Source organism: Tenrec ecaudatus, chromosome 14, assembly GCF_050624435.1.
Source record: "Tenrec ecaudatus isolate mTenEca1 chromosome 14, mTenEca1.hap1, whole genome shotgun sequence".
Lineage (NCBI taxonomy): Eukaryota > Metazoa > Chordata > Mammalia > Afrosoricida > Tenrecidae > Tenrec > Tenrec ecaudatus.
Genome location: NC_134543.1, coordinates 58,496,182 through 58,511,609, shown reverse-complemented (window position 1 = coordinate 58,511,609; position 15,428 = coordinate 58,496,182). Strand labels below are relative to the sequence as shown.

General features: G+C 37.9%; 1 protein-coding gene across 1 annotated transcript in view; it reads right to left on the bottom strand.

Annotated features, from left to right (window-relative positions):
* MDGA2 (MAM domain containing glycosylphosphatidylinositol anchor 2) overlaps positions 1–15,428 on the bottom strand; it is a 1,044,700-nt gene that overhangs the window by 449,194 nt on the left and 580,078 nt on the right. The gene's annotated exons all lie outside the window — the stretch shown is intronic.

The following is a 15,428-nucleotide window of genomic DNA, read 5'->3' as shown; positions in this document are numbered from 1 at the left end:
TATGTTTCATTGTTGTTACATTGCATGCTGACTAGCTTGTCTTCTCCCTGAGACCCTTCTGTAAGGGGATGTCCAGTGGCCTATAAATGGACATTGGGTCTCCACTCTGCACTCCCCACCCTCATTCACTATGATAAGATTTTTTTGTTCTGATGATTCCTGATACCTGATCCCTTCAAAACCTCGTGATCACAGGCTGGTCTTCTTCTTCCATGTAGGCTTTGTTGCTTCTGAGCTAAATGGTCACTTGCTTACCTTCAAGTCTTTAAGACTCCAGACACTATATCTATCTTTTGATAGCCAGGCACCATCAGCTTTTTTCGCCATATTTGCTTATGCACCCAATTATCTTCAGTGATCGTATCATGGAGGTGAGCACACAATGATATGATTTTTCGCTCTTTGATGCCTGATAACTGATCCCTTCAGCACCTCGTGATCACACAGGCTAGTGTACTTCTTCCATGTGGGCTTTGTTGCTTCTGAGCTAGATGGCTGCTTGTTTATTTTCAAGCCCTTAAGACTCCAGATTCTATATCTTATGATGGCTTCACATTTGCTTATGCACCTGTTTGTCTTCAGCAGCTGTGTTGGGAAGGAGAGCATCATAGAATGGCAATTTAATAGAAGAAAGTATTCTTGCATTGAGGGAGTACTTGAGTGGAGGCCCAATGTCCTTCTACTACCTTAATACTAAACCTATAAATATAGGCACGTAGATCGATTTCCCCATCCATATATATATATTTGCATATGTACATGCCTTTATTTAGACCTCTATAAATGACTTTTTCCTCCTAGCTCTCTCCCCTATTTCCTTTGACTTTCCTTTTGTATCACTATCATGCTTAGGCTTCATTTGGGTTTCAGTAATTTCTCTTGATTGCATTATCCTTGATCAATTCCTACCAGGCCTCCTACACTCTCCTAACTAGAGATTTGGATTACTTGTTGTTCCCTTGTCCCTGGGTTTGTTATCACTACTACCTTTCCCCCACCTCCCCATCTCCCATGTCCCTCCAGAACTGTCAGTCCCATTGTTTTCTCCTCCAGATTGTTCATCCAGCCTATCTTATTCAGACAGACATGTGGAGATAATAACATGTACAAAAACAAGACAGAGAAAATCCAAGCAACAATATACAACAAAACAACAATAAACCAATGACAAAAACAACAACAACAAAACACAAGAAAGAAAAGCTTGCAGTTAGTTCAAGGATTGTTTGTTGGCCTGTATGAGTATTTTCCAGTCCAGTCTGTTGGGGCACCACGCCTGGCCCCAAAGTCCTCCTTCAGCATTCCCTGGGGACCTCGCCGCTCCTTTCCCTTGCTGTTCTGTTGTACCCCCTTAGTGTTTTGCCTCGGTGTGGCGAGATCAGATTGGGCACAATTCTCACACTGTGTCTCCAGTGTTGTCCCCTGTAGGGCTACGGGTCAGTGAGGGACGTCATGTCTCATAGTAGGGCCGGCCATATGGTCCTCTCTGTGGACTGGCTACTCTAATCAGGAACATCATCCTCAAGGCCTGATGGGCCAGGATGTGCTCCACTCTCTGTTCCTCCCCTTTCATCTGCTCCCGTGTGCTCTGATCAGATTATGTCCCTGCTCGAGAGCTGCAAATTCAATGCTGTCCTTTGAAATAAATTCTGTCAGTGGCTTTCTTTGTGATGTTGTTATTTTGTTTTTTGATGTTGTTATTGTTTTGTTGGTTTTGACTTCCTTTGTTATTTAGTTTGGTTTTGCCTGGTTCTTTCATTTATTAACAACTCTGCATGTCTACCTAGATAAGATAGGCAAGATAAACAATTCAGAGATGATAAAGATGGAACCAATGGTTCCAGGGGGGATAAAGGAGAAGGGAAGGTGGGAGAAAGGAAGAGGGTGGGGGGAGGAACCAACCCAGGGACAAGGAAACTAAAATCAATTGAGAGAAAGGTGTAGGATGTCTAGTGGGGCTTAATCAAGGGCAATGTAGCAGCGAGGAATTACTAAACCCAAATGAAGGCCAAATATGATGGCAGGACAAGAGAAAAATAAAAGGAAATAGAGGAAAGAACCAGGAGGCAAAGGACATTTATAGACGTCAAAATACAGGCTTGTACACATCTAGATATATTTATATATAAGGAGAGGGGAATAGATCTATGTACTTATATCTATATGTTAACAATTAAGGTTGCAGATGGACATTGGGCCTCGACTTAAGTACTCCTTCAACACAAGAATACTTTGTTCTAATAATCCGGTATTCTGTGATGCACACCTTCCCTGCATGATTGCTGAAGACAAAATGGGTGCATAAGCAAATGTGGTGAAGAACGCTGATGGTGCCAGCTATCATAAGACATAGCATTTGGGGTCTTAAAGGCTTGAAAATAAAAAAGCGGCCATCTAGCTTAGAAGAAATAAAGCCCACATGGAAGAAGCACACCAGCCTGTGTGATCATGAGTTGTCGATGGGATCAGGTATCAGGCTTCTAAGACCCAGAATAAAATCATACCTAATGTGAATGGTGTGTGTGTGTGTGTGTGTGTGTGTGTAGTGGATACCCAAAGCCTATATGTAGACAACTGGACCTCCCCTCACAGAAGGGTCACAAGGAAGAGATGAGCCAGTCAGGGTTCTGTATAGCACTACGAAACACACAACTTTCCTTTAGTTCTTTGGTGCTTCCTTCCCCCCACTATCATGGCCTCAATTCTACCTTACAAATCGGATTAGACCAGAACATGCACACTGCTACAGATAAGAGCCTGCAACACAGGTACTCCAGGATAGATAAGCCCCTCAGGGCCAATAATAAGACTAGAGATACCAGGAGGATAAGGGAAAGGGGGAGGGGGAATCAATCACAAGGATCAACATATAACTCTCTCCCAGGGGGATGTACTGTACAACAGGAAAGTGGGTGAAGGGTGACAGAAGACGATATAAGATATGAAAATAATAATCTATAACTTATCAAGGATTCATGAGGGAGGGTTGGGGGAGAGAGAAGGGGAACATGAGGAGCTGATATCAAGGGCTCAAGTAGAAAGGAAATGCTTTGAAAATGATGATGGCAACAGATGTACAAATGTGGTTGACATGATGGCTGATTGCATGGATTGTGATGAGACGTAAGAGCCCCCAATTAAAATAGTTAATTTAAAAAAATGAAGGAATGACTTGCTCCAGTACACCAAAATGAAAATTGAATATATATATATATATATATATATATATATATATATATATATAATCTATCTATGTAGCTATCTATCTATCATCTAGCTATCTATTTTCCTGGAGCTTTGCTGATGCTGTGCGTTAGGGAATGGGCTGCTGAGAGCAAAGTTGGAGGTTCAGAACTGCCATCTGTTTCTCAGGGAAAAGATGAGGGTATCTGTTCCCATAAGGATTTGCAATCTGGGAAACCCAACATAGAGTTGCTATGAGCTGGAATAGCCCCAAGAGCAGTAGGCATTGTGGAATAAACCCTAGCAATACCTAATATATGAATTGATCAGATATCAAGTCAGGCCTGATGGTATTGCTGCATGTAGAATGAGCAGATCAAGTCAGGCGCCGTACTATTCTTGCTGTTTGTAGGTGCCTTTGAGTTAGTTTCTGGCTCATAGCAACCCTGTGTACCAAACAAACACTGCCTGGTCCTGAGTCATTCCAACAAGTATTATGTCGAGACCCATTTTTACAGCCATTAAATCAATTCATCTCATTGAAGGTCAAGTATGATGTCCCTTTCCAAGTATTGGATCCTCCCTGACATGTCCAGAGTATGTGAGAGAAAGTTTTGTCACCCAAACTGTTAAGGGCCATTCGGGCTGCACTTCTTCCAAGACAGATTTTTTTTTCTAGCAGTCAACAGAATCTTCGACATTCTTTGCCAAAATCCTAACTAAAATCCTTCTATTTTCCTCCAGTCTTTCTTATTCATTCTTCAGCGCTCACACACATCTGAGGCCATGAGAAGACTGGCGTGGATGAAGCATGCCTGGTCCTCGGAGTCACGGCCTTGCTCACTAACCCGATGAAAAGGGCGTAGGCAGAGCAGGCTTACCAGTTCCACACGTCACTCGATCCTTGACTGCTCCTCTTGTGACATGGAAGCTTTCCATGGACGGAGCCCTTCTCATAGGAAGTCCAAAGTACCTGAGGTAAAATCTCACCATGCTTGCTTATAAGGAACATAAGCTTGGTATTAGTCAATTATAAAGGATTTTTCTGAAATGTTTAATTATCCCATATAAACAGATAGTATATTGAAAAGCAATAGGCAATGAGAGGATAAGCTAACAATTTCATGAGTTTTAGGAAAAGGTCTTTATATCTACTTTTACCAAACAACTTGGAATAACACTGAATTACTTAGAAAAAGCATAAATGTTTATTTTTAAAATATTATAATAATTCTGAAATATAATGCTTATGAAACTAACCTTTATAAAATGTGACTCTAGTTTATTCACTTTTACAGTGCTATAATATCAAATTTTATGAAGTCAATGTAATTTATAAATCCATTCTTCTGTTCATTGATATCTTTTTATCTTTTGTATATTTTTCTGCCATTGTGAACAATGTTCTTTCAATGATCTTTAGGATTTATTCTTAGCCACATATGGATATATGCAAAAGAAACATCATACATATGGCATTTTAAAAGAATGAAAAAATAATGTTTTATTAAAATATATACACATGGCACGATTATAAAAATGTACTTTGGAAGCAAAACCACTAAATGTTGGGTAACAATAATTTCTGAAAGAAGATGCATACCTAGATAATTTAAACTATGTGGGTTATGGTTTATTACTAAGAGAATAAAAAAATGTGTATATGCTTTTCTATGGCTAAAATATTTGATGTTACCAAATACTCCATAAAATTGTAAAAATTTGATTTCTCTAAGTGAAAATGTGAAGGGAAAATTAATCTAAACAGAAATACTTCCTTATTTGAGATTTTATAAAACTGACTTACAAAAATATTTTTTTGTTAGGCCATTAGTTACAGTGTTGGGCTGGGTTGACTTAGAAACAAATTCAGTGACCCTCATATATGTATGAGAAATAACTTTATATCAAGAAGTAATTTCATATTAACAGGGCATCCCAGCCCAATCCAACTGATGTCCAAAAGTCTGGTGCTCCCAAGGCTCTGTTAAGCCTCAGGTAGTTACAGGCTGTGGACATAGAAAGGTGAAGTAGGTAGCAGGGAGATTGCGGGACAGTGGGTATTGAGTTCCGTGGATCCAAAGTGAGTGGAAACACAACTTTTGGCCAATAGCTCTCAGGGGTGGGTGACCCACAGAGACCTCCCCTGGAGACAGACGCAGAGTCCCAGCAAGATGAAGGTGAAGGGAAAAAGAGGGGGAGAGAAGTTCCCAGTTTCTCTCCTATAAAAAGCCCACACTCCCAGGAAGGTATCGTCAAACTGCGACCTGACTGAGAGGTTGGACACCCCCCAACATGTTCAAAGAGGGTCAAGCTGACATAAAAACTTACTGCCATAGTTACATATTACCATTTATTAGGAACCTTCTAAAATGGCCATTAATGATTTCCTCTTTCTAGGATTCTCATCCTTGTGTGAACTTCCTTCGAGTGTAGACTGAATCTAGTGACTCATTTCTGAGTAAAGCAAAATTAATCATTGTAATCAAAAGATTATGCTATTGAAAGAAGGAAGCTTCTTCCTGTATGTTCCCTTTTGCCCTGTTTGCTTCTCTGTGATTAGGGCAGCTAACTGACATGTTTTGAACTACCCAATGTCCAGGAATTTGATTCTGGGCAACCGGCAAGGAGGACCAGAGGACTGCCTACAATCATGTAATGAACTTGAAAGTGAATATAACCCATTTAAGCCTTGAGATGCTGCTGTTTTTGCCAAATGTTTCATTACAGCTTGTGAGATACTTTACAGCCAATGACCCAACTAAATCATGATTGAGTTCCTAATCATAAATGATGTGATAATATATATTTATTATTTTACATCATTTATTTTGGGAGGGTTTTTTCCCCCACAACCAGATAACTAATATAGCCATTATGAAAAGAACATAAGCCGGAATATAAAACACCAAAAATATCAATAGCAAGTGAAACAAGTGAAAATTAAATAAATTAATATATATTTTTAAAGGTGATTACAGAGGATTCGCTTGCAGATTTACTTCTCCAAAACGAGATCAACAAAGGCTTTCCCTCACAGGCACCAATCAGTTAGGAATTTGACTCAGAATTTATAGAAAATGGAGAATTGTTAAATGGAGATTATAGAACTTCAGAAGGATCAGCACAAATCTGTGATGTTTATGCTTACGGCTATTCACCCTTTCCCTAAAATATTTTCTGATTTAGAGAAATAGAGCAGAGATACAAATTATTAAAATCAGAATAGAAAAAAACAGACATAATCACTGCCCTTATATAAAGATGCTAATGAATAATATGAATAAATTATGGTGCCCATTAGACAATTTAGATTGTAGTATCTTAAAAATGGAAAAAATATTGAAATTGATGAACATTGTGGAAAATATGTACAAACCAATAAGATTCAAAGAAATTTAAGTGATAAACAAAGTATTCCTACAAGTTTGAATCTCGTGCACAGCTTGCTTCTCTGGTGAAATCTTTTAAAAAGATGTAATACCAAATCCTCACAGACTTTTTTAGAAAATAGAGAGTGGAAAAAATGTCCAATCCATTCCCTAATGTCTGATACTCACGCCAGACAAAGCTATAATACGTAAACAAAAATATAGACTAGTATATCTTTGTATATAGGTTTGAAAATATTTAACAAAGTACTAGTAAATAAAGTACAATGACATATAAAAAGGATCACACACCAAGACCACTTTGAATTCATTCCAGGAATTCAAGGTTGGTGAAGCATCAAAAAATAAATTAATTTAATACACTATAAAAATATATTAACAATCAAATCCTATAATCATTTCAATAGAGGCAGGGAGTAACTTTGACAAGATTCAACATTCAATCATGAATAAACAACAATCATTGAAATGAGATTAGAAGGACACTTCCTTAATCTGATACAGCACATCTCCAAAAATCCTAGTACGGATTATTGCTCAGAGTAAAGAAAACCCAAATCTCACAACTAGATCATTAGGCAAGGCCATGATAAATGAAGAAATGATGTAGTTCCTAAGGATTTCATTCTGCTGTGGTCCATAATCAATGCTCAGTGGGGAAATCCACTGCAAAAGACCTCTCTAAAGTGTTCGAGAATAAGGATGTCACTTTGAAGACTAAGCTATGATCTTATTCAGTGGCCTCATATCGATACATGATAGCTGGTCAATCAATAAAGAAGGCCAAAGAGGAATGGATGCATTTGAATTGTGGTGGTGGCAAAGAAAATTGAAAGCACTTTGAACGCCCAGAACAAACACACCTGTCTTACAGGAATATAGACAGAATGTTCTTTGGAAGCCGGGTGGTGAATGGTGTGACACTTTGTGGTTCTCTTATCTGGAGAGGCTTGTCCCTAAGGAAGAATATCACACGTGGTACAGTGGAGACTAGGTGAAACAGAAGACGACTCAATAAGATGAATTGACAGAACAGCTGTACAAGAGGTTCAAACATACCAACAATTCTCATGAACCAAGATGGCTAGAGCCAGGGAAAAGGTTCTTAACAACAGTGACAATAAATATGATGCTTAATGGTGAAAATATGGATGCATCCTCCCAATATTAGAAACAAGGCTAAAATAGCTGCTCTCATCACTTCTATTAATATTGCAGTGAACATTCTTATCAGAAATATGTAAGTGCGGTTTAATTGTTTCTGCCACATGGTGACAAAATAAAGTGATGCCTCATCCAAGACAAGGACAATTCGGAAAACAAAAACATATGGCCTAAAGAAATGTAAAATGTTCTAAATGTATAAGGCACACAACCACGTATACAGAAAGTCCTGACACATTTCCAAAGGACTTCAATTCCTCAGTTTCTCATTCTTATTCTCCGTAATGGGTCAATGTAACAGTCACCGCGGTGCAAAAACAATATCTGGTATCACAACGGTTAAGTACCCAGTGGTTCTAACACAGGTCAGGGGTTCTAGCCCACCCAGGTGCTCCACAGCAAATGCAGAAGTATGCTTCTTCAGACATTACATCCTTGGAAACTTTGTAGGGCTTTTCTCAAGTGGTAGGGTCTATAGGAGTTGGAACCAAATTGACAGATGATTTAAAATGTTAAGCATGCAACTGTGAAAGGAAAGGTTGGAGTTGAGCCTGCAGCTCCTTGGGAGAAAGACCAGCAACTGACTTCCACAAGACTGCAGCCAAGCCAGCGCTACATGACACCGCTCACAGGTGACACTTAAGGGTCAAAATGACTCAAAGGTAGCTAATAATAATAACAATAGGTCAAATAACTTCCATCAAAAAATGAAACAAAGTACAAACACATAAAATAACTTTAAACGGTTGTTTTCTTTTCATACTCAAAATGGGTGTTATTTCTCAAAATATTCCATTTCCTACCTTCCCATTCACATTACATAACTGCATGTGTCCGCCACAATGACCCTTCTCAGACGCACCTTTCCACTTTCCGAATAAATCAGCTCTCGGATTGTGTGACATTCGTGAATTTGGAGGTATGACCTTCTTCAATCAAATCCAGACCCTCTACAAACTCTATAAACGGACATTTCTCAAGCTGTTTTCGGCTCATTCTCTCCATGCATTCATTGTCCAAATTGTATTGTCGCATTTCTTTAAAAAGACATTGGTGTTAATAACTTTTACGTTTCGTTCTTTTAGCATAGCGGTCAGCTCAGTACTCCAGGCTCACTTAAACTGCTATGTGTTTACTTATTACTTCAGCAAAATAACATGCACCACGTTTGTAAAACAAAGCTTTCAGGTGCTTCCCCATCAGACATCTTGCTGTTGGCAACATTGTCCCCAGTTAACTAAACGGCCCCTATATTTACCCAGCTTCTCAATCCAACAAGGTAGATATGATTCACATTGAGTTATTTAAATTTACATTAACTGACTTCAAATATTATTTTAAAATTCAGTTCTTAGGTCATCCGAGTTATATATAAAGTCCACCTGCCGCTGACACTTACTATATTTAGCAGTGCAGAATAATACTTGCATAATTACAAGTAAAATATTAGAATTCATCCTTAATTTCTTTTTTCTTCATTTCTGCACCCAGATAAGCAATTGATCCTGTATTTTTATCTCTAAAATGCATCAGACTACCATCCGTTATCTAGACCTCTCCTTTGAGTTCTATTACTACTTCCTATCTGATCACTGACATCCTTGTAACATGTGATACTACTTCATTGCAAATTCCAGTTTATTAAGTGACTCTTCAAATGTGATAAAAATTCTCCTTATTAAAAATAGAACCATGACTATGGTCAATCAGTGATTAAACCATGTGATCCTTTTCTATCTCATTTTATGCCACTCTTAACTCTTAAGCCCCCAAAAGCCCCAGACCCCACAAACCTCACACATGTAACTAGGCATGTGTTGTTGGCTCTCACATTTCTCTAATGGACAAGCTCTTTCCTGCTTCCTGGCATTTGTAACAGCTGTGCAGTCTTCCAGGAGCACTCTCTCCACATATTTAAGTAAGGGCTCTTTCTTACTATTTCCACTTAGCTTCAAAATGACATTCTAAACGCAACATTCTAGCTCAGTTCACTGCTTTGCTTCGTACTGTTTCATTTAAACATGTTTTCAATCCAATTGGGTCACAACGATTTTAAAGGATTGTTGTTGCTCGCATTTTGTGCCTTTTCCATCAGAACGGCTAATAAAAAGCAAGGCCCGTGTGCTTCATTGCCACCATTGTATCCGGTAAGTGTAGCATGGATACCTGGCACACAGAGGTGCCTGATACATATGAAGAGGCTTCTAAGGTTTGTGGGGGGAAATGGAATTGAAACATAATAGATTTTTTTTCGCTCACACTCTTTCTTTGATCAACATCTCCTGAAGACTCACAAGGATCACAGAGAAATGGAAACATGTTTGGAAATGAAAGCTGCTTATGTTGAAGCAACTGTTTTTCTGTTCTTCCTGGTCTAACATGGAGCTGTCAGACTTCATCTGACTTTCCCTTCCCTACCACCACATATCACTGACATCAGCTACTCTCATCGATGTGCAGGTTTAATACTGCCTCAAAACATGTACGTGACACTAGGCCAATGAGTATATTTCATTTTAAGCCTGGAATTGTTTCCTAAAATTATTTTTAAAAAGTTAAAACCCCTTGTGCATGTTATCATGCTCAGATACATGCTCTGTGGAGTGTGGCTTATACACGTTTCAATAACTATGTCAAAAAATGGACTTAATCTGTCTGAAATGATTGTTGGTGGCTTCTGTAATATAGTCATAATTAGCACATAAAACGGATTTTGGTGTAGCAATAAAAAGAAATAATGAGGCTATGCTCTGACACCTTAGTGAAATGTCACTCTTTTGATTCCTTCTCCCGAATTTCACTTGTCTGCCAAATCCCATCGTTTTTCTTATTTATCTGTCACTCTCGCTAGAGAGTAGTGGCAACATCTTACAGAATTGCTCATGCTTCCGGCTCCTGGATTTGCTAAACAGACAAGTCATGATAAATTCAAACCGGGTTGGCCTGTCACAACATTCAAAATGAGACCTGAACGAATTTTATAGACAACGGAAATGGGAACCCCTTCCTCTTGTTTGCAGGCCGTGCCTGAAATAGGCAGGTTGCTGAGCTAGGAGCTAAAACCCAATGACCATGTGCACTGCTGCTGTGGTCAAATGGCAGGGCATCGCTCAGCAGGCTCCCTGACGGCAATACAGAGTCTCTCGTGACAGAAAGCCGGGTCTGAATCCATTATGTTAGTGGAAGGGCCTGCCTATCCTCCAGGCCGAACTATTAGGCAGTCCGAAGACACCATCCTGTATTAATGCATCTGCTTTCAAAGTGTGTGTCCTTTGGAATTTTTCTCATTCTTTCTGGTTGAGATACATAAACATCAGAAAATTTCAATAAATAGCTTATAGATTAACTTGAATAAAAGGTCAGTGCTCCTAGAAATGACACAACTCTGAAAATATTCCATTTGGGTATATGAAAAAGAATGCATGTGTACAAGACTGCAGTATCTCTATGGCATTATATAACACTTTGTCTTGAGTTATTCAGAAACCCTGTGTATAAACATTGAGGCTTTTGCCTTGCCTTTCCCCTACACATGAAATGAATTTTATCATTAGGAATCTTTCTAGATTTCTGAATGGAAAAAAACAAACAAACGTGTTAAGTTGTATAGCTATCTCAATCAATTTTCTCTCCACATGCACAGGAGAACAAAACTATGACTGGCTAGGGGAATATTTTGGAAAATCCAATGTAGGAGATGTGTATGTGTGTGCTCTACAGTTTTCCATCTTCTGAAGCTACCTGGTCGGAAACACTGTTGTTGGGGGCCAGTTAGGGCCATCTTTGCTCTTTACACACTTGCTTTTTCAGGAGGAGCGCACTTGACTGAACAATTTCAAACCTTCTAACCTGAGACTTGCCCTACAAACTGTTATGTTAGAGTTAGGAAAGAAGGTTAGTTTTTCAACTGAAATATTAAAAATAAAAGTTAAACTAAATCGCGATATCTGATCTATGATGGGTGTGGTCCCGGGTGCGTTTCGTTTCTTTGGCATAGCATTCTCTTTGTCGCGTGACTTCAGAGAACGGAAAACAGCACGCAGAGTCCATAGAAGCACACCTCTTAGTTTTTGTACAATTAATAAGAGTGTTTAGAAACATTCTTTACAAATAAAAAAATCATTCATTTCATTTCAGGAGCACAGAAACCTGTGGTTCTCACTAAAATATTAACGCCTGAGTTCTAAAAGAAATGAGTAAATGCTAGAAACATTTTTGCTACTTTTCTTTTTTTTTTTAATCGTTTTATGGGGGCTCATACAATTCTTATCGCAATCCAAACATCCATCCATTGTGTCGAGCACATATACACATTTGTTGCCATCCTCATTCTCCAAACATTTTCCTTCTACAAGAGCCCTTAATATCGGCTCCTCACTTAGCCCCTCACTCTCCACTCCCCCTCCCTCATGAGACTTACTTTTTATTTTTAATAAATCTTTTATTTGGGGTTCATACAACTCTTATAACAATCCACACATACATCAGTTGAGCAAAGCACCCTTATACATTCGTTGCCCTTGTCATTCTCAAAATTCGCCTTCCACTTGGGTTCCTGGAATTAGCTCCATTTCCTTTACTTTTATAACAATCCTTGTACTTAAGTTACAGGGAGTATTGTGGTTTTCTTTGCACAACATTGCTATTAGTAGTTATATATTAATATAACTATGTTAATATAAAATATGTCTATAAGTATTAAACATATCTGTATGCTAATATGTAATGTGTTTGACCCCCAAGATCAAATTTATTAAAAAACGGATTAAAAAACAATAATAAGGAAACCTTTTTAAAATGAGGAATTGTTTTATACCTGAATAGGCCTAGAAAAGGGACCTGGGAGCAGAATGGAAGTTAGCGACTAGCTGCATAGTCTCTATCGTTACAAAAGTATAACTTTGTTCTCTCCCTATTTGTTCAAACAAAAAAACCTGAGTGGTCACATGTCTACTTGACAGCCTCCATTTGATGACATGTTAACTGATCCCATTTCACACAGAATTCTTTACGAGAATATTATTGCACTCCCATAAAAGCAGCATGTCACAAAGCTAAAAATATGCTCTTTCTGAATTTCCCCACTAATAATGGGTTGTTACTTCTCTCTGTATCTTTTGTTTTTCATTTTTAATTGCTGGGTTGACTTTGCAATTAATGGATATGCAATGATTAAAGAGTAAAACTCATGGGGTATTGCAATCAGAAAGTGTTTAAGTCACTCATGCATTGTAGTTTTCTAGTCTATGAATAGTATAACATATCCCTACCTGTCTTTGGAGCACAGAGTGAGAAGCGAGGCTGATAAAACTAGATGCTAATCAAGGTGCAGAATAGTATACTTCATATAAATGAGAAACCACCACAGATAGTGATAATTACCTGCCTGAATTTTACTGGGCAATTTGGAGAAAGAAGTCTCCCTAGTCATACAATTAATGAGACCGCTGCATTTAAAGCCATAGCTATGCACATATGCAAATGTAAACTTATTTTACAATTAGTAGTTCATATATAATGGGAAGGCAACAATGATCTCAGTACATATAAATTTGAGGTAGAATAGTAGAAATTTATACCAGAACAGAAAAGAAGCTATTGTTTAGCTCCTCTTTTAGAAAGAGAAATCAAAATCAATGGTAGATATATAGAGGTGCTTGCTTAAAATTATGCTTAATTTACTATGATAGCATTCTGCACCAATATGATTTTGTAGAATGTATCCAGTTATTTTCATGTAATGACCGTATTAACATTAAATGTTGTAGCTAACAGAAAGCTGATATCCTTACCGACTTTAGCAATGGTCACTCATTTACAGAAACAGGTCACCAGTGAGGTAGACAATCAATAAAGCCTGCCGTCACATTGCTTCAAAATCCTCAAATGCAGAAAATTTTGTGATTTCTAAATTATTTGGCAAAATTTCTAATCATCCTTCAAGACATTCCTTGAGGTATTACATTCCCTGGAAGCTTCTCTCAGCCCTCTCCGACAGAGCGAGTTTCCGGGACTCCTGTGTAAATGTGTTTCTCCTTTCTAATGCCTGGAATGGTGGCAGGAGGTGTCTTGGTAGCAGCAACAATGATAACATTGTTGAGTAGCTAATATAATATTTTCTTATATTAGCTGATTTAAACTACATAAATACACTGTGTAGTATGTTTCACCCTAGTCTATACTCCAAAATTTAGGGTACAATTAAAATGCAGACCTATCTTTCCCAGAGCCATATATTTTAAATGTTTGATTATATATAGTTTCTTAGACTATATTGATCTTTTGAAGTGCTGTCTGAGCTTTTTAAGGGTATAAAATATACTCCCTGTTTATCTTTGCTCTTTAAATATGTAGCGTAAAACGGGGGATGGGGTGGTTCTAGTTAGTTATCATGGCCCTTACTTCAAGATAGCTGTATTAAATGGGAAAATGAACGGTACCTTATTCTCCAGCTTTTATGCTTAACACGTGGGACTTCCCATGTAAGTGCACATAATGTCTTTAATAAATAGCCATTGATTTGAAGAATAGAAGGGTGATTAAGATGCCCAAGTTGAGAGTCACCACATATCTGGAGCACAGAGAATGGTACACCAACATCCCCCTTTTGTGGATGCTCTCTGGTGGCTCCTTCATGACACCCCTTGGAAATGACCTTATCACTTATTCTTTATTACAAAATACTGTATGATTACTTTAATAATAGTAGAAAATATCAAGAAACCTGTTTATAAATAGTAAGGTTTCCATTAATGTAAGGTTTCCATTAATGTAGCTTTTAAACATGTCATTGTTTTTGTAGATTCTGCCTCATGGTGATCTGAGCTGTGTCAGAGTAGATCTGAGCTCCATAATGCTCACCACCTGTTTTTTTTTAATTAGATGGCCAGGCCGTCCTTCAAAGGAACCTGTGAGTAGAATTAAACTTCCATCCTTTTGGTTAGCAGCTAAGCACATCTGTTTGAATTAACCAGAAAGAGTTTAGTCTTAAAATATACTTCTCAAATAATTGTCTTGATTAGACTCACCTGTTTAATATGGTGGTCTTTAGCCCCTAGGATAAGGGACAGATTATATCTCTTGAGATTCTTTGGAGTAAGTCAACAATTACATGGCATAAAGTATTCTCAAAGGGGTATGCAAACATATATCCAAATATTTCTAAATTTCCTATTTCCATTTTAATATACTGTAAACTACATAGAAAAATTTAATTTGGTTCACAGAGCTGAAATTTAACTAAGAGAGAACTTCCCTCGGCAAGGCACCAATGTCAGATTCAGAATTCTCAGACTCAAGTTCTTCCAGAACTTTTTTTTTTGGTAGAGAATTCAATAATAAATGCACATTTAAATATTTGTACATTGATTCACATATATTTTTAATCAATAAAAGTTAATGAGTTTTTGATAAGCAATCTGAGTTTATTTGATTTCTTTGCCTTCTTTATTTTGTTATTTTACAGTTTTCAGGCATGAAAATTGGACTTGTTGAAAATAGCTCTTGTGGGATCAGTCCTTTTCATAAGACCTAGTGGTACAGAGTTTCATTCCACTAGAATAACTGGTCCTTTGGGGTTCTCTAGAAAGAAGCATGGTTTTAAGACGAGCTCTTGAGTCTGATGAAGTGAAACAATCAGCCAATACTACACCAGGAATACGATAAAACTATTATATCGGAACTGTCGTT